The 20,392-nt window shown below is 45.7% G+C and overlaps 1 long non-coding RNA gene across 2 annotated transcripts in view; it reads left to right on the forward strand.

The window, feature by feature from the left end:
* LOC142664551 (uncharacterized) overlaps positions 1-20,392 on the forward strand; it is a 186,220-nt gene that overhangs the window by 83,154 nt on the left and 82,674 nt on the right. The window contains exons 9-11 of one of the 2 annotated variants that reach the window (XR_012851313.1): positions 2,375-2,448; positions 9,543-9,616; positions 17,645-17,719. This is a non-coding gene — a long non-coding RNA (uncharacterized LOC142664551). Of the gene's footprint in view, positions 1-2,374; positions 2,449-9,542; positions 9,617-17,644; positions 17,720-20,392 lie in introns of those variants that run through there. The other variant, XR_012851314.1, reaches the window with a different exon arrangement.

Below are 20,392 nucleotides of genomic sequence, written 5' to 3' on the forward strand. Positions count from 1 at the left end.
TGGTTGTTATGGTTGTATTTTGAATGGCTAAGGGGGCATTGAGGGTAATGTGGATGGCATGGAGGGACTTGTGACTGTAATGGAGATATTGTGGCTGGAATAATGGACATTGTGGATGTCATGGTGGCACAGAAGCTCTTATGAGGGCATTATTGCTTTAATGGATGCCATTGTGGGTGCTTATTTTGATAAGACATATAACGGGTTTTATGTGGGCATTGTGGCTTGCATTAGGGACATTGTGGATAGGATAGGGGCAATCTAGTTGGCATAGGGCTATTAATGGCATTGTAACTGGCATGAAGGGCAATGTGTCTGTCATTCCCGCATTGTCGTTGGCAAAAGGGGAATTGCGAGCACTGTGGCTGTAATGGTGATATTGTGACTGGGCTATGGGACAATGTGACAATTTGTGGCTAACATTGGGGACATTTTGGTTGGGATAAGGGACCTAGCGTGTGACATGAGGGCATTGTGGCTTGCAGGTCTCATTATTGCTGGCATGGCGGATTTGTGTCTGTCATGTGCTGGTTATCAAAGTGGTAAGTATGGGCATTGTGGCTTTCATAGGGGCATAGTGTTTTGCAAAGGAGCATTCATGGTTTGTGGTTTACATTTTGGCTTTGGGGGCTTGCATAAGGGCCATTGATGGCATTTTTGCATGGATAAAGTACATTGTGGTTGCATGAGAGAGATTGTTTATTTTATGCAGGCTTTTTGGCTGTCTTGGAGGCATTGTGTTTGATAAATGGGGAATTGAGGCTTTCATGGAGGGCATTTTGGCTGTCATAGTGGCATTGTGCCTGTTATAAAGAACATTGTTGGTTTCATGAGGGTATAGTCACTTTTACAGGAGCCTTGTTGCTAGCATTAGGTATTGTGGCTGCCTAGGGGGCATTGAGGTCATTGTCTTCATGGGCGCATTGTATCTTACCTGGGAGCTTTGTGGCTGTCATGGGGGCTCATTTTAGTTTGCATGGAGTTGCATGTTGCATGGAGTTTGTGTGTTTCATCTATTACATTTTGGTCGTCATTGTGGCAGGGATAAGGGGTATCGCCGGCACTGCTGCTGGGATAAAGTGCACTGTGGCTGGCATAGTGGCCATTGACCTCATGGTGGCTGTCATTGAGGCATTATGGCGGAGATAACAGAGATTGCGTGTGTCATGGAATCAATGTGGCTGTCATGGGGGTTTTGTGACTTAAAAGAAGGCAATGTAAGAGACATGGGGCATAATGTGACTATTATAAGAACCTTGTGGCTGGCATTGGGGCATTGTAGATGGGATAAGGTACATTGTGGATGTTATTAGGGCATTGTGGTTGGCCTGAAGAGCATTGTGGCTTTTTTTTTTTTTGTGTATTGTGGCTGGCATGGAGGGCACTACGGTTGTTATGTTGGAATTTTGGTTGGCTTTCCAGGTATTGAGAGTATTGTGACTTGCTTAGGGGGCATTGATGACTTTGTGGTTGTCATGTTGGGAAAATGTGACTGGCACTGAGGACTTTGTGGCTGTCATTGGAGGCATTTAGATGTTGTGGGACAATGTAGCTGTAATAGGTGCATTTTGGCTGTCATTGGAACATTGTGGCTGTCAGCAATTTTGGAGAGCAAATAAGAAAAAACAGTTGAGTAAAAGTATCTTTTCAGTCTTATGTAGGGCCGTTAAATGTTGATAAATTTCCTGAAAGTGTGTTCATGAAAGTCTTCCCTGAAATAAGGTTTAAAGTTTCTTTTTTTTTGGGCAGGATTTCATTTTGTTTTGCTATAAATGGTGTAGTATAGTTGATGTGTCTCATTTTCTTTGTCTCTCTAGTGATTTAGCCAGAAGTTTCAGTTCCATATCCAGCTATTTTAGCTACTAGTGATATCACTGTGTCTCCTAACTTGGCGCGTGTGAGGTCTTTATTGAATGTGTGATATTTTTCCTGATGGATGATATTAGCTATACTGTGTCCTCTCTAGGCCACATTAAGGTCCATGTCATACATGAGTTGTAAATGTTCCACTGAATAGATTGTAGAATGGTTTTCTGTTTTATACAGGTGTGAAGGAGAGTGCTATTTCTTCTTGGCATCTAATCTTTGGTGTGATTGGTGATTAATTTAGGAGTTGTGATTAGAGACCATTATATTCTACTTGTGGCTTCTAGCCGGGATGGGGTGATCGGTGCATGCACTTGGATAGGAAGACTTGAGGTGGGATCTCTAGTTTGGCTCCTCAGAATGTATCTCAGAAAGGGTTTAATTGCCCCTTAAAATATTTGGGGGTTTCATTAGAAACTAGACTTAATTAAATCTCTTTACTGTTTCCAATACATCTAAAGCATATACCAGGAACGTATTATCACACCACTTTCTTGATTTTTTCTAGGTGTCTATTTGAAAGTGAAGAGAATCAAGATCTGGAATCCTCCAGACAGCGGCAATAGAGGAATCTGTGGACTGGTAATTAATATTATTATTAATTACTGATAATTATCAGGCTAGTTTCTAGCTCTGGACTTTCAGAGGTGTGGTAATACCTTCTTGGTATATAAGGATATATGTCTAGTAGTACATATATTGGCTATAGATATTTAAGGGCATTGTAAATGCCTTTGTATTCTACACATGGGTACACTGCATTTACATTCCAGCATTCATATTTATCACAATCTCCCCTTTCCCAATAGCAAAGTTTTGCTGTCATGTGGGAATTGTGGCAGGCATGGAGAGCATTGTGGCCATCATAGGGAGAAATGAGGGCATTGGGGTTGTCCTCCAGGAATTTATAATTGGCATTGTGGGCTGACATATGTGGAATTCAAGGATTGTGGCTCTCATGGTCATATTGTGGCTGGGATTAGACACAGTGTGACTGTCATGGAGGATTTGTGGATTTTGTGGGCATTGTGGCTACTAAGGTGGGCAATGAGGCATTGTAGTTGTCAACGGTGCAATTAGACTATAAAGGGGCATTGTGGTTGTCATGGTTGTATTGTGGGTGGCCTTTTGCTTCTGCCATGTGAAGGATTGTGGTTCTCATGGAGTTCTTCAGGGTGATTTTACGGCTATGGAGAACAATGTGTCCTTCATGTGGGCATTGTGTCTAGCATAGGGAGCAATGAGGGCATTATGGCTGTCCTAGGGGAATTGTAATTGGCATGGAAGACATTATTCTTGGCATATGATACATTCTGGGATTGTGGTTGTCACGGTACATTGTGGCTTTCATGGGGAAATTGTGACTGGGATTAGAGAATGTGGCTATAACGAGGGCACTGTGACATTTTTGGAGGCATTGTGGTATTTATGTGGGCATTGTGAATTGTAAAGTGAGCAATGAGGGCATTGTAGTTGTCATGAGGCATTGTAGTTGTCATAAGAGGCATTGTGGTTGTCATGGTTGTATTGCAAATGGCTATGGAGGCAGTCTGGATGGCATAGGGGGCATTGAGAGAAATATGGCTGGCATGGAGGACATTGTGGTTGTCATAGAGCCTTATGACTGGGAAAATCAGAATTGAGGGCATCGTTGCTGGCATGTAGGTCTTTTTTGGCTGGCATGTGGGCATTGCTGCTGCCTTGGAAGTCAATCTGGCTGTAGTGGTGGATATTGTGGGCATTGTGGTTATCATTGAGGAATTGTAATTGTTTTAGAGGGCATTGTGACTAGAATGTTAGACAGTTGCGTTTTATGGTTGTCATGGGGACATTTTGGCTTTCATGGTGGCAATGTGGTTGATTTGTAAACATTACAGTGTGGCTGTCATGGAGGCATTGTGGCTATAATGAAGTACTGAGGTATTTATATGGACATGTTGGACATGTTGCTGGTAAAATCGAAAGTAGGGGCAATGTAACTGTCATGGTTGAATACTATCTGTAGTAGGGGACTAGTGGCTGTCATGTGGCCATAGTACCTCTCATCTGGCACAGTGGCTACCTTGTGAGTGTCATGGGGCATTTTTATTGGCAGTTTGTACATGAGGGAGGGCATTGTGGCTGGCATGGAGGCTAGTATTGGGGGCATTGTGGATGTCATGGGCCATTGTGCCTGGGATAAAGGAGAGTGTAGTAGTCATGGGGGCATTTTGGCTAGGAAAAGGAACATTGCTGATTTCATAGTGACATTAACGGCATTGTCATGGTAGCATTTTGGCTGGAAAAAGGGACATAACGGGTTTCATGGGGGCATTGTGACTGGCATGTGCAATCATGGCTGGCCTGGGGGCTTTGTGATTGGCAGAGGGGGACTGAGTACATTGTGAAGGGCCTGGAGGGATTTGTGGCATGTGAAGCCGTTTTTCGCAGCGTCCATTACGGACGTAATTGGAGCTGTTTTTCTATGGAGTCAATGGAAAACGGCTCCAATTACGTCCTAAGAGGTGACAGGCACTTCTTTCACGCGGGTGTATTTTTTACGCGCCGTCGTTTGACAGCGGCGCGTAAAAAAAATGACCGTCGGCACAGAACATCGTAAAGCCCATTCAAATGAATAGGCAGATGTTTGCTGGCGCATTGCAGCCGTATTTTTGGACGTAATTCGAGGTTAAAACGCCCGAATTACGTTCGTAAATAGGTTGTGTGAACCTAGCCTAACAAAGATTATGATACAAATGAAAGCTCATTTTCTGTGTGGATGGAGAGTGCGCCCTCAGGAGATTTTTCTTTGGTGGGCCCAAGGTATTCCAGTCTGACGCTTTAGGGACACATCGCTATGACAACGGAGAACGCGATAAGTATTAATTGGTTTTTTTCTCTACCAGTATATCCGCAGCGGAGATTCCGCCCGAAAAACTGCACCACAATTAAGGTTCGGTTTTTCTGGGAGAATTTTCTGCAGCTCCCATGACGGATATGCTGTGTGCTTATACCCATTGTATCCCCCTTGTGTGTACTTACCCTATAAGTTACATACATCTACCATTCAGGAGGGGAGGCCTCGCCGTAATTCATCAATAATGTGAGAGGCCAATGTGTGATACCTCCATAAATAGGGAAACCGCCACTTATCTTCTATCAGTCACATTATCTCACCCATCCAGTATGATGAAGACTCTAACATAACACTAAAATGTGGATGTAGGGCAAATCTTCATTTTTACAATTAACTTGCTTACCTGATAAACTGCATAGAAAAAATGCAACTGAGCAAATAATTGTATCGTGGGATTTTACACATAAGATTATGGAGTCATGCGAAACATAAGGTCCACTGTTTGTACAGAGACCGGATATTGCAGGCGTAATACTACATATAACAAAAGCACATGTGGTAGTTTATTATTGTTTTACCTCAGTTATAACTTTTCCTTATAAAGTCAATAGGGAAAAACACCACAGAAATAAAGACTCAAAAAGTGCAGCAGTTTCCAAGAAACCAAATCCAGCCACAAATCTGTAATGTCACAATTTTTCTGCTTGAGATAGAATAAATCCTTTCCTTTCCACACACATATAAAAGCTTGTTGCTTTATTAAAACAAACACAAAAGCAGTCATTAGTTTGATCTGAGCCCACCCTTGTAGTTTACTCAGTGGTACAAACCAGTTGGCAGCATCTGATTGGACGGTTTGAATAATACCTTCCTCAGAGATCCACTGCACCAGCCATCTCCATAGAAATGCAGATGTCAGTTGAGCGGATAATAGACAGCGAGAGACACGAGGTCTGTGTAGGAGACGATGTTTATATATAACTGACCGCAAATATGACAGGTACACAGTTGCCATCATTTTATTTTTTTTTCCAGGGAGGCTTACAGACCCCCTGTAGATAGTGCCACACAGACCCCCTGTAGATAGTGCCACACAGACCCCCTGTAGATAGTGCCACACAGACCCCCTGTAGATAGTGCCACGCAGACCCCCTGTAGATAGTGCCACGCAGACCCCCTGTAGATAGTGCCACGCAGACCCCCTGTAGATAGTGCCACGCAGACCCCCTGTAGATAGTGCCACGCAGACCCCCTGTAGATAGTGCCACGCAGACCCCCTGTAGATAGTGCCACGCAGAACACCTGTAGATAGTGCCACGCAGACCCCCTGTAGATAGTGCCATGCAGACCCCCTGTAGATAGTGCCACGCAGACCCCCTGTAGATGACGCCGCGCAGACCCCCTGTAGATGACGCCGCACAGACCCCCTGTAGATGACGCCGCGCAGACCCACTGTAGATGACGCCGCACACACCCTCTGTAGCCTGTAGATGACGCTGCACACACCCCTTGTAGATGGCACCACGCAGTGGTTTTTCCATGAAGGACATTTATGACATATTCACAGGATATGTTATAAATGTCAGATAGATGCGGGTCCTAGAGGTCTATCTCTAGAACGGGGCCCCGTTCTATCTTACCCGGCTCCGCTGTCTTCCGGTCACTTCTTGGTTACATCGTCGAGAACAGCGTAATTCGCCAAGCTACACAGTTTCCGAGCTGAATAGTAGTTACGGAAACAGCGTAGCACCACAATGCCCTCTATAGATAGTGCCACGCAGACCCCCTGTAGATGCCACGCAGACCCCCTGTAGGTGCCACGCAGACCCCCTGTAGGTGCCACGCAGACCCCCTGTAGGTGCCAGGCAGACCCCCTGTAGGTGCCAGGCAGACCCCCTGTAGGTGCCAGCCAGACCCCCTGTATGTGCCAGGCAGACACCTTGTAGGTACCACGCCGCACACACCATCTGTAGATGACGCCGCACACGCCCTCTGTAGATGATGCCGCACACGCCCTCTGTAGATGACGCCGCACACGCGCTCTGTAGATGACGCCGCACACGCCCTCTGTAGATGACGCCGCACACGCCCTCTGTAGATGACGCCGCACACGCCCTCTGTAGATGACGCCGCACACGCCCCCTGTAGATGACGCCGCACACACCCTCTGAAGCCTGTAGATGACGCCGCACACACCCTCTGAAGCCTGTAGATGACGCCGCACACACCCTCTGAAGCCTGTAGATGACGCCGCACACACCCTCTGAAGCCTGTAGATGACGCCGCACACACCCTCTGTAGATGAAGCTGTACACACCCTCTGTTGATGACGCCGCACACACCCTCTGTAGATGACGACGCACACACCCTCTGTAGATGATGCCGCACACACCCTCTGTAGATGATGCCGCACACACCCTCTGTAGATGACGCCGCACACACCCTCTGTAGATGACGCCGCACACACCCTCTGTAGATGACGCTGCACACACCCTCTGTAGATGACGCCGCACACACTCTCTGTAGATGACGCCGCACACACCTTCTGAAGCCTGTAAATGACACCGCACACACCCCCTGTAGATGGCGCTGAACACACCCCCTACAGATGACACAGTTTTTCCATGAAGGACATTTATGACATATCCACAGAATATGTTATAAATGTCAGATAGATGCGGGTCCCAGAGGTCTATCTCTAGAACGGGGCCCCGTTCTATCTTACCTGGCTCCGCTGTCTTCCGGTCACTTCTTGGTTACATCGTCGAGTTACGCGAATAGCGTAACTCGCTGAGCTACGCAGTTTTCGTATCTCCCATAGAACTGAATAGTAGTTACGGAAACAGCGTAGCATGCTACGCTGCTTCTGTAACTGCCATTCCCTACTATGGGAATTATGGAAACCGCGTATCCTAGCGAGTTAAGCTGTTTCCATAACTCATCCATGTATTGCAGTGTATTGTACCAGCGCTCTAATGATCGCTGGTTCAAGTCCCCTAGGGGAACGAATAAAATGTGTAAAAAAAGGTGTAAACATTTTTTTAAAGTAAAAAACAAAACAAAAAACCTTTTCCCATTTTTCACCAAGCACAAAATAAAAAAATGTGTATCGCTGCGTCCGTAAAAGTCTGAAACTATTACAATATAGCATTACTTGACTCACACAGTGAACGGCGTAGAAAAAAAATTAAAACCCCAGAATCGTTGTCTTTTGGTCACCATAGCGCTAAAAAGAATGAAACAAAAAGTGATAAAAAAATCGTATGTACCAAAAAAAAATGGTGCTAAAAAAAAACTACAGCTCGTCCCACAAAAAATAAGCCCTCTCACCGCTCAAGCAATGGAAAAATATAAGTTATGGCTGTCAGAATGTGGTGGAACTGAACTAATTTTTTTTTTTAACCAATCGTATTTTCATTCTAAAAGAAGTAAAATATAAATTTTTAACTATTTTCTGTTGTCTAAAGCCTGGGTGCGTCTTATAGTCAGGTTTGTCTTATAGTCGATTAAGTGGTATGAGGGCTTATTGTTTGCAGGATAAGCTGTAGTTTTTACTGCTACAATTTTGGGGTACATGCAAGGTTTTGATCATTTTTTTATTCAATTTTTTTGTGGGAGATGAGGTGACTAAAAAATAGCAATTCTGGCGTCTACAGGTTTTGTTTTTTACGGCGTACACCGTGCAGGTTAAATAAGAATATATTGTAATAGTTCAGACCTTTACGGATGTGGCAATACCAATTATGTTTATTTATTAAAAAAAATGTAAATGCTTTAGCGGGGAAATGCGAAAAGGTTTCTATTTTGAACTTATAATACATACATATTTTTTTACATCAAACAAATACTTTATTTGACTGATTTGTACTTTTTTTATTAGTCCCCCTAGGGGACTTCAACTAGCGATCCACTATATACTATACTGGATCGCTTGCACTATATACTGCAATACTAATGTATTGCAGTATATCGTCTTTCTGACAGGCTTCTATTAAGTGCTTAATAGGAGCACAAAGATGGCAGACCTGGGAGACTTCATTAGGCCCCCAGGCTGCCATAGCAACCATCGCCGCTCCGCGATTGCATTGCGGGGGCGTGATGAGCTGTTAGAGGATACTGATCTGTAGTCAAACGCTTATCTGACATTCTGTCCGCAAATATGGTCCGTTGTGCATCCCTATTTACAGATCCGCAAAAAAAAGGGAGACTACAAATGATGTTGACAACATGTCCAAACTCATTTTAAAAGGTCAGATGATCGCTCAGGTGCCATTTCCTTAAGAAATCCCCTGTCTTTGCATAGCAATGCTTGCGAAATTTTGCACCCTCCCTAAGACTTCTATGGGTGAGTCCGTGTCGCAATTGCAGACAGGAATAGGACATGTTTTATATTTTGCTTTTTAGTTCTACGGCCCGGACACACATCCGTAAATATACGGAAAGGAGTCAGTGGCCAATAGAAATTAGTGGGTCACCAGTTTATCCGTAATTATGGATTTGATCCGTAATTATGGATTTGTAATTACGGATAGAAACTGCGGTCATGTTCATGGGGACTCATTTGGAGCTTTTGCTCAGAGCCAAATACATGCTACTTGTGGCTTCTTGAGGCTTCTAGTCGGGATGGGGTGGTCTGTGCATCCTCTTGTAAGACTTGAGGTGGGATCTCTAGTTTAGTTAAACTCCTCAGAATGTATCCCAGAAAGGGTTTGACGGCCCTTTATAAATTTATTTTTGTTTTATCAGAAACTAGGCACACTAACATCTCTTTACTGATCCAATACATCTATAGCATATACCAGGAACGTATTATCACACCTCTTTCTTTCTTTTTTTCTAGGTGTCTATTTGAAAGTGAAGAGAAGCAAGATATGGAATCCTCCAGTCAGCGGCAATAGAGGAATTAGAGGACGGGTAATTAATATTATTATTAATTACTGATAATTATCAGGCTAGTTTCTAGCTCTGGATTTTCAGAGGTGTGGTAATACCTTCCTGGTATATAAGGATATATGTCTAGTAGAACATATATTGGCTATAGATATTTGAGGGCATTGTAAATGCATTTGTGTTCTACACATGGGTTCACTGCATTTACATTCCAACATACACATTCATAAACATCTGCCCTTTCCCATTAGGAAAGTTTTGCTGTCATGTACGCCTTGTGGCTGGCATGAAGGGCATGGGGACTGGCATAGAGAGAAATGAGGGCATTGGGGTTATTCTCGAGGAATTTATAAATGGCATTGAGGGCATTTTGGCTGGCATATTAGGCATTCAGGAATTGTGACTGTCATGGGGACATTGTTGCTTTCATGAGGACATTGCGGCTGGGATTAGACACTGTGGCTGTCATGGGGGCATTATAACTGTCATGGATGAATTGTGGAATAAGTTGGCATTGTGGCTTCTACAGTGGGCAATGAGGCATTGTAGTTGTCAAGGGGGCAATTAGGCCATCAAGGGGAATTGTGGTTGTCATGGTTGTATTGCGGTTTGTCTTTTGCTGCTGCCATGTGAGGGATTGTAGTTTTCATGGATGCTATGGTGTAGACATAGGAGGCATTCAAGGTAATTTTACGGCTATGAAGGGCATTACGGCTGTCATGCAGAATTGAGAGCATATTGGCTGTCATGGAGGGCATTGTAGCTGTAATGGAGCTACTGTGCCTGGGATAAGGCACATTGTGTGTGTCACTGGGGCATAGTGGCTCTTATGGGGGCATTGTGGCTGGCATTTGGACATTGTTATTTGAATTGGTAGCATTGGGGTATTCCGATTTGGGATAAGGCATATAGTGGTTGCCATTATGGCATTGTGGCTTGCATTAGGGGAATTCTGGTTAGTATAGTTTTATTCTAAATTGCATAGGGCCATGATTGGCATTGTGACTTGCATGGAGGGCATTGTGGCTGTAATTTTTGCATTGTAGTTGGCAAAAGGGGAATTGAGGGCATTGTGGCTGGAGGGTTTTATGTCTGGTATAAGGGACAATGTGGGGATCATGGGGGCATAGTGGCTCTAAAGGGAGTACTGTGACTTTCACATGGGCATTGCTGCTGCCATGGGAGGCATTGTGGCTGGGATGGTGGACATTGTGGGCATTGTGGTTATCATCGAGGAATTGGTATTGAGGGCATTTTGACTAGCATATTAGGCATTTGGGAATTGTGATTGTCATGGTGACATTTTGACTTTCACGGTGGCAATGTGGCTGAGATTAGAATCAGTATGGCTGGCATGAAGAGCATGGAGGTGTTTATATGGGCATAGTGGCTAGTAAAATTAACAGTGAGGGCATTATAGTTGTTATAGTCGCATTGTGGCATTGTGTTGTAGGGGAATAGTGGCTGTCATGAGGGCAAAGTAAATAGCATGGGGCACTATAGCTCCCATAGTGGCATTGTGGCTAGCATGGAGTGCATTTTTTCTAGCATTGGGGTCACTGTGGTTGTCATGGGGATATTTTGACTGGCATAAGAGTCATTGAGGGCATTATTGTCAGCAGGGCCTTCCTTAGGATAGATGGCGCCCCGTGCAAAATTATCTTTTGGCGCCCCACCCCATCATAAATAAATGCCCCCCCCCCCATAGTATAATGACCTTTATAGTGCCCCCACACAGTATAATGACCCTTTAGTGCTGTCATTCAAAATAATAATAATTTTTGATAATATAATTGTTAAGGATCTGCCAGGCACAGCTTCTGTATCCACGCCCATAGGTAATCAGTCTGCACCTGGTTCTATGTCTGTGAGACTGACTCCATCTTCCACCACTCAGGATGGCAGGCTTAGGAGTGGGAGAGCCTATCACAGCCTGGCCAGACGGAGCTAGCTCCCGCCCTCTGTCTATTTATACCTGCCTTTCCTGTTCCTCCTTTGCTTGTGATTCTTGTCTGTTGGTTTCCTGGCCCTGCTGCAGCTTCTTGAACTACTTGTCCCTGCTTCGTATTGACCCTGGCTTACTGACTACTCTTCTGCTCTGCGTTTGGTATCTCGTACACTCCTGGTTTGACTCGGCTTGTTCACTACTCTCCTGCTCTGCGTTTGGCACCTCGTACTCTCCTGGTTTGACTCGGCTTGTTCACTTCTCTTGTTGCTCACGGTGTTGCCGTGGGCAACTGCCCCGCTTCCCTTTGTTCTGTGTTTCCTTGTCTGGTTGTCTGTCGTGCACTTACTGAGTGTAGGGACCGTCGCCCAGTTGTACCCCGTCGCCTATGGCGGGTCGTTGCAAGTAGGCAGGGACTGAGTGGCAGGTAGATTAGGGCTCACTTGTCTGTTTCCCTATCCCTGTCATTACAATAATAAATTATAACCCCTTCAAGGACACAGTATCTTGTTCTCTAATTGTGCACACAGTATTGTGCCCCCTAAGTGCCATACACAGTATATTGCCCCCTGTACTGCCCCTACACAGTACAATGTCTGCTTAGTGACCTCCACACAGTATAATTCCCCCTTCCCTGGCTGCACACATAGTCCTCCCTTGTAGATAGAGCCCCATGTAGATTGTGCCATACAGCCTCCCTGTAGACCGTGCAATATTCCCCCACCTCTTCCTTGTAGACAGTGTCATACAGCCCCCACCTCCCCCATGTAGACCGTGCCATACAGCCCCCCACCTTCCCTTGAAGGCAGTAAAATGACCATCTGCCCCCTACTCACAGTAAAATGACCATCAGCCCCCCTCACAGTAAAATGACCATCAGCCCACCACTATCACTAAAAACTAAAATGCTATTAATTTTTGGAAGTGCTGCCTTACTGTCTTTTCTTCTTGCCCTTGTAGTAGTGATCCATGGTCCCTTGGCGTAGACCAGAAGAAAAGACAGCGAGACAGCACTTCCAAAATAAATAGCAGCTTTATTCACCTATTCTACGTTTCAAGCTTGAGAGAGGTCCTCCTGGACTGAAACGTTGCACGGGTGAATAAAGCTACTATTCATTTTGGAAGTGCTGCCTTACTGTTTTTTTTCTACTTCCTCGTGTAGGTAGTGCCACACAGCACCCTTATAGGTAGTTCCACACAGGCCCCTTGTAGGTAGTGCTGCACAGGCCCCTTGTAGGTAGTGTCGCACAGCCCCCTTGTAGGTAGTGTCACACAGCCCCCTTGTAGGTAGTGTCGCACAGCCCCCTTGTAGGTAGTGTCGCACAGCCCCCTTGTAGGTAGTGTCGCACAGCCCCCTTGTAGGTAGTGTCGCACAGCCCCCTTGTAGGTAGTGTCGCACAGCCCCCTTGTAGGTAGTGTCGCACAGCCCCCTTGTAGGTAGTGTCGCACAGCCCCCTTGTAGGTAGTGTCGCACAGCCCCCTTGTAGGTAGTGTCGCACAGCCCCTTTGTAGGTAGTGTCGCACAGCCCCCTTGTAGGTAGTGTCGCACAGCCCCCTTGTAGGTACTGCCGCACAGCCCCCTTGTAGGTAGTGCCGCACAGCCCCCTTGTAGGTAGTGCCGCACAGCCCCCTTGTAGGTAGTGCCGCACAGCCCCCTTGTAGGTAGTGCCGCACAACCCCTTTGTAGGTAGTGTCGCACAGCCCCCTTGTAGGCAGTGCCTCACAGCCCCCTTGTAGGCAGTGCCTCACAGCCCCCTTGTAGGCAGTGCCACACAGCCCCCTTGTAGGCAGTGCCACACAGCCCCCTTTTAGGCAGTGCCCCACAGCTCGCTTGTAGGCAGTGCCACACAGCCCGCTTGTAGGCAGTGCCACACATCCCCCTTGTAGGCAGTGCCACACAGCCCCCTTGTAGGCAGTGCCACAAAAACACCTTGTAGGCAGTGCCACACAGCCCCCTTGTAGGCAGTGCCACACAGCCCCCTTGTAGGCAGTGCCACACAGCCCCCTTGTAGGTTGCACCCCCCCCTTCCTGCAGAATGCGCCACTGTAGTACCCTGAAGAAGAGCAATCCCCCTGTGGCCTGGGATTCCACTACTGGACGGAGCGCTTGATGTCTCTCTCCATATATGGACAGTGACAACAGGGGCTTCTCCTAGAGTGGAATCGTGGAGCGTCGGCAACACTGTGGACGGGGATTTCGCTTCAGGGGTTGTCCCTGATGTCGCTGTCCATATATGGATGGAGACATAAAGCTCTCCATCCAGGTGCGGAATCTCCGGCCACACTGGGATTCCACTCCTTCAGGGAGCTACAGTGACCTTCCTGCTCTGCTATAGTGTTCAATAGTCCTTGCTTCCTAAGGACGCCGATATTATTGAATATGGTGTCGCTACCGCTGTAGCATCCGCAGTGGCTGCTATTGGCGCCACAGGCTCGGTGTCACCGCTAGCAGCCGCTATGGCTGCTACAGCAGTAGCGACGCCACTTAGACAAGAAGCGCAGCTGAAGAGTCGCCTGGTCCGGGCACTTCTGAAACACAAGCAGGGGAAGGGAGCTAGCGCAGCTCCGCCTTTCTCCTGCTGGAGTGATGCGACCTGTGCAAGGGCACAGGTCGCACACCCCTAAGGCCAGCCCTGGTTGTCATCATGGGGCATGTTGTGAAGTTTTCATGACTGTCATGGGGGCTTTCTGATTGGTTGGTGTGTGAGATTTTTACGGCATTGTGCCTGGCATATAGGGCATTGGCTAGCATTGGGGGCATTGTGGCTAGCATTGGGGTCACTGTGGTTGTCCTGGAGGCACATTGGCTGGCATAAGAGGCATTGGTTGCATTGATGTAGGTGTAAAGTACATTGTGGCTTTCATAGTGGCATTGTAGCTGGCATAGGGGCTATTGACGGCATTGTGGCTGACATGACGGCATTTGGTCTGGGAAAAGGGACATAGCAAGTCATATGGGGGCATTGTGGCTGACATGTACCATCATGGCTGGCATAGGGGCTTTGTGACTATCATGTGGACATTGTATTTGGCAAAGGGGAAGTGAGTACATTGTGGCTGGCATGTAGAACGTTGCTTTAGGCAAATTAGATTATTTTGGTTGTCTTAGGGGCATTAAAGGTATGTGGTTGTGATTGTGGTTGGCATAAGGGCTATTTGCAGCATTGTTGCTGGAATAAAGTAAATTGTCGCTGACATGGGGCATTGTGGCTAGGATAAGGCATATTGAGGGCGTTGTGGCTGTCATGGGGGCATTATGGCTGGAATAATAGACATGGAGGATGTTATTCTGGCAGGCATTATTGCTGACGAGGGCTTTGTGGTTGTCTTGGTGGTTTTGTCGTTGGCATTGAGTACATTTTTGTGATCAACACGAAGCAAATTGTGTTGTTCATTGGGGCATTGTGGTTCGCATAAGGGGCATTGTCGGCATTGTTCCTGGGATAAAGTACATTCTGGCTGGCATGGGGAAATCGTGACTGAGAAAAGTGGTATAGCTGTTGTCATGTCGGCATTGTGGCTGGTATGGATACTTTCTTTTTGGAAAGGGGGCATTGAGTGCATTGTGGCTGACATGGAGGACATTGTAACTGGCATAATCCCATTGTGGTTGGCAAAAGAGAAATAGAGAGAACTGTGGCTGGCTTGGAGGTCATTGTGGCTGTAATAAAGACAGTGGCTGAAATAAGAAACATTGTGGGTGTCATGAGGACATTTTGGCGGAGATCAGGATATTGGGAATGTTATGCTAACATTGTCATGGGGCATTGTAGTTGTCATAGGGGCATTGAAGCCATTGTGTTTGTCATGGTTGTATTGTCGTTGGCTTAGGGCATTGACGGCATTGTGGCTGGCATAATGGGTTTTGAGGGCATTGTGGGTCGGAATAGAGACACTGCAGACATTGTAGCTGGGGATATTTTGGCTTGGATATGGGTTATTGGTGATTTGTTAGTGGCATTATGATTGTCATGGGGTTTTTGGGGCTGTCATGGGGCTTTGTAATTGGTTGGCAATGTGGCTGGCCTAGAGAACACTGGTTAACAGGGGCATTTTGACTGGGATAAGGGACATAGCGGATTTCATCAGTTCATTGTGGCTGTCAGGTGTCCCTATGGCTGCCATGGAAATTTGTGTCTCTCATGTGGTTGTTGGCGAAGATGAAAATGCTGGCATAAGAGGCATTGTGGCTGTCTTGGGGGTCTTTGTAATTGTTATGCCAGCATTGTGGCTAGCAAAGGAGGCATTTAGGACTTTGTGACTGGTATGAAGTGCATATTGACTTACATGGGGGCATTGTGGCTGACATAGAAAGCAATGAGTGCAATGTGGTTCTGATTGAGGAATTTAAATTGGCATTAAATTCATCGTGTCTCAACAATGGTGTTTTCATAGTGGTAATGATGCTGGGATAAAACAGAGTTTGGCTGACGTGGGTGCATTGTAGTTTGTATATGAGCATTGAGGGCACTGTGGCTTGCATTAAGGACATTGTGGCTGGGATAATCGTTGTAGGCGGCATTGTTGCTGGGATAAAGTACATTGTGGCTGGCATGGGGACATTATAGCTGGCATAGTGGCCATTGACATAATTGTGGCTGTCATGGTGGCATACTTGCTGGGATAATGGCCGTAGCAGGTGTGATGGAAACATTGAGGCTGGCATGGCAGGTTTGTGGCTGGCATTGGAACTTTGTGGCTGGCATGGAGCATTTGTGCTTGCAAAGGAAGAAGTGAGGGCATTGTGGCTGGCATGGAGGGCTTTACGGCTGACAAATGGGTAATTCAGGGCTTTTTAGCTCTAGTCTAGTCTTTAGGCATTGTGACTGCAATAGGGGAATTAAAGGTTTGTGTTTGTCATTGGGGCATTGTGGCTGGCTTAATGTATATATCGGGTATCCTTTAATTATTGAAGTTAGCATGCAGGCATTGTGGGTGGCACATGGGCTTTCTTGCTGGCATATGGGCATTGAGTGCATTGTTTCTGGCAAAAATTGTATTGTGGTTGTCATGGTTGCATTGTGGTTGGTAAAATTGGATTGCAGGGCATTGTATCTGGGATTGGATGCATTGAGGTTGTCACGGCAGTATTGCTGTTCACAAAGGAGGAATTCAGGACATGGAGGACATAGTGGCCTATATGGGGGCATGGTGGCTTGCATAGAGAGCAATGAGGGCATTGTGGTGGTTATCGAGGAATTGAAGTTAAAATTGAATGGTTATAATGGGCACATTGTGGTTTTTGTGGTAGAATTGTTGCTGGGATAAGAGACAGGCTGTCATTGTGACATTGGTGGCATTGTGGCTGGGATTATGGATGTTGAAAGGTGTCATGAGGGCGTTCTGGCTAGTAAAAGGGCCATTGTCGGCATTGTGGCAGTCATGGTGAAATTTTGGTGGAGATGACGGACATTATATGTGTCATAGGATCATTGTGGCTGTCGTGGGGGTATGGTAACTTAAAAGGATGCAATGTGGCTGGCATGAGACATAGCGGCTCTTATAAGAACTTCTTCACTGGCATGGGGGCATTGGAGATGGGATAAAGTACATGGTGGGTGGTATGTGGGCATTGTGGCTGGCCTGAAGAGCATTGTATCTTTTTGGTGTATTGTGGCTGGCATTGGAGCCATTTGGGTATTGTGGATGTCATGGGGGCATAGTGGCTGTTATAAGGGGCAATGTAGCTGTCATAGGGGCATTTTGGCTGTCATTTTTAAGAATTGTGTCATAATTTAATTTAGGAGAGCAATGATGAAAAAAAATAGATTTTACTCAAAGGGTTTTTGTTCCAGGAGGCACAAGTTAAGTGAGAAACAGTTAGAGTTCTATTTCTTCTAGACATCTGATCTTTAATGTGATTGGTGACTAATTTTGGGGTTGTGATCAGAGTAAATTATATCCTACTTGTGGCTTCTATTCAAGATGGCGTGGTCTGTGCATTCTCTTGGATAGAAAGACTTGAGGTGGGATCTCTAGCTTTGCTCCTCAGAATGTTTGGGGTTTATTAGAAACTAGGCACACTAACATCTCTTTACTGATCCAATACATCTATAGCATATACGAGGAACGTATTATCACACCTCTTCACACCCTGTTTTTTCTAGGTGTCTATTTGAAAGTGAAGAGAAGCAGGATATGGAATCCTCCAGTCAGTGACAATAGAGGAATCAGAGGACTGGTAATTAATATTATTATTAATTACTGATAATTATCAGGCTAGTTTCTAGCTCTGGACTTTTAGAGGTGTGGTAATAAATTCCTGGTATATAAGGATATATGTCTAGTAGTACATATATTAGCCATAGATATTTAAGGGCATTGTAAATTCCTTAGTTTTCTGTACATGGGTGCACTGCATTTGCATTTTTGGCTTTCATGTGGGCATTGTGGCTGGCATAGAGGGCGTTGTAGTCAGAACAGGGAGAATTGAGGGCATTGTGGTTTTTGTTGACACATTTAAAATTGGCACTGAGGCATTTTGACTGGTATATGAAGCGTTCAGGAATTGTGGTTGTCATGGGGACATTGTGGCTTTCGTGGGGACATTGCGGTTGGAATTAGAGACAGTGTGGCTGTAATAGAGGCATTTTGGAATTTATGTGGGTATTTGTGGCTGCTAAAGTGAGTTATGAGGCAGTTTAGTTGTCATGAGGGCAATTAGTATGTCAAGGATCATTGTCGTTGTCATGGTTGTATTGCGTTTGGCATTTTGCTTCTGCCACGTGAGGCTTTGTAGTTGTCATGGGGGCATTGGAGTAGACATTGGCTACATTAAGGGGGATTTTACTGCAATGGAGGACATTGTGGACTTCACAGGGGCATTGTGGCTGGCATAGGGAACATTGAGAGCATTGTTGTCCTTTGGGAATTGTAATTGGTATTGCAGGCATTTTTGCTGGCATATGATGCATTCTGCGATTGTGGTTGTCAGGGGACATCGTGGCTTTCATGGGGACATCGTGACTGAGATTAAAGGCAGTGTAGCTGTCATGAGGTCATTGTGACTTTTTTGGAGGCATCATGGTTTTTATTTGGGCTTTGTGACTGGTAAAGTGGACAATGAGGGCATTGTGGCTGGCATGGAGGACATGTTTGTGGTCACGGGCATTGTGACTGACATAATAGACATTATGCAAATTGTGTTGTTCATTGGGGCATTGTGGTTGGCATAAGGGGCATTGGCGGCATTGTTCTTGGGATAATGTACATTGTGGCTGGCATGGGGGAATTGTGAAAATCGATATAGCTATTGCCATGACAGCATTGTGCCTGGCATGGGGGCATTGTTGGTGGTATGGAAGCTTTCTTTTTGTGGCCGACATGAAGGGCATTGTAACTGGCATAATCCCATTGTTGTTGGCATAAAAGGAATGGAGAATTCTCATTGGCATGGAGTTCATTTCGGCTGTAATAGACTTAGTGGGTGAGATAAGAGACATTGTCGGTGTCATGACAGCATTTTGGCAGAAATAGGGGTTTTGTGAATGGTATGGGAACTTTGTCATAGGGGCATTGTAGTTGTCATAGGAGCACTGAGGCCGTTGTGGTTTTCATGGTTCTATTGTGGTCAGTTTAGGGCAATGTGGCTGGTATAATGGGTTTTAAAGGCATTGTGGGTGGAAATAGAGATACTTTAGACATTGTAGCTGTCAAAAGGATATTTTGGCTTGGATATGGGTTATTGTTGATTTATTGGTGACTTTCATGGAGTTTTAGTGGCTGTCATGGGGCTTTGAGGTTGGTTTGCAATGTGGCTGGCGTGGTGAACACTGTGGTTAACATTAGGGCATTTAGGTTGGGATAAGGGACATAGCAGGTGTCCTAAGACAAAAAGGGGATGTGAGGACATTTTGGCAGTCATGGAGGTAGCATGTTTGGCATATGGTTATTAAAGGTTTGTAGTTGTCATTGGGGCATTGTGTAGGGCATGGGGCATTGTGGCTGGAATGTGGCATTATGGCTGACATGAGGGCTTTGTGGCTGTCTTGGAGATAATGTGGTTGGCAAATAGAAAATTAAGGGCATTCTGGCTGGCATGGAGGTCATTGTAGCTGGCAAAGGAGGAAGTGAGGGCACTTTGGTTATAATGGGGATTTGTGGCTGGCGTAGGGGCATTAAAGGCTTGTGATGTCATAGAGGCTTTGTGGCGAGCATGAGGTTCATTGACAGCGTTGTTGCAGGGATAAAGTACATTGTGGCTGGCATTGGGGAATTCTGACTGGGAAAAGATATATAGTGGTTGTCTTGTCGGCATTATAGCTTTCATGGGGGCATTGTGGGTGGTATGGAGGCTTTCTTTTTGGAAAGGGGGCTTTGAGGGCATTCTGGCTGATATGAAGGGCATTGTAACTGGCATAATCCCATTGTGGTTGGCAGTGAGAAATTGAATGCACTGCGGATGCCATGATCTCATTGTGGCTGTAATAAAGACGTAGTGGCTGAGATAAGCGACATTGTGGGCATAGGGCTGGCACGGAGAGCATTGAGGTATTTGTATTGGCATTGTGGCTGCTAAAGTGGCTAATGAGGCATTATAGCTATCATGGGTCAATTAAGCCATCAAGGGGCATTGTGGTTGTCATAGTTGTTTTGCTGTTGGCCTATTGATGTTGCCATGTAAAGCTTTGTATTTGTCATGGGGCATTGGGGTAGACATAGAAGGCATTCAGGGTAATTTTACTGCTATGGAGAACATTATGGGCTTCACATTGTGGCTGGCATAGGGAGCATTGTGGTTTTCCTCAGGAAATTCTATTTGGCATTGTTGTCTTTGTTGCTGGTATATGATGAATTCCAGGATTATGGTTGTTAGGGGACATTGTGGCTTTCATGGGGGCAACGTGATTGGGATT

Source organism: Rhinoderma darwinii, chromosome 12, assembly GCF_050947455.1.
Source record: "Rhinoderma darwinii isolate aRhiDar2 chromosome 12, aRhiDar2.hap1, whole genome shotgun sequence".
Lineage (NCBI taxonomy): Eukaryota > Metazoa > Chordata > Amphibia > Anura > Rhinodermatidae > Rhinoderma > Rhinoderma darwinii.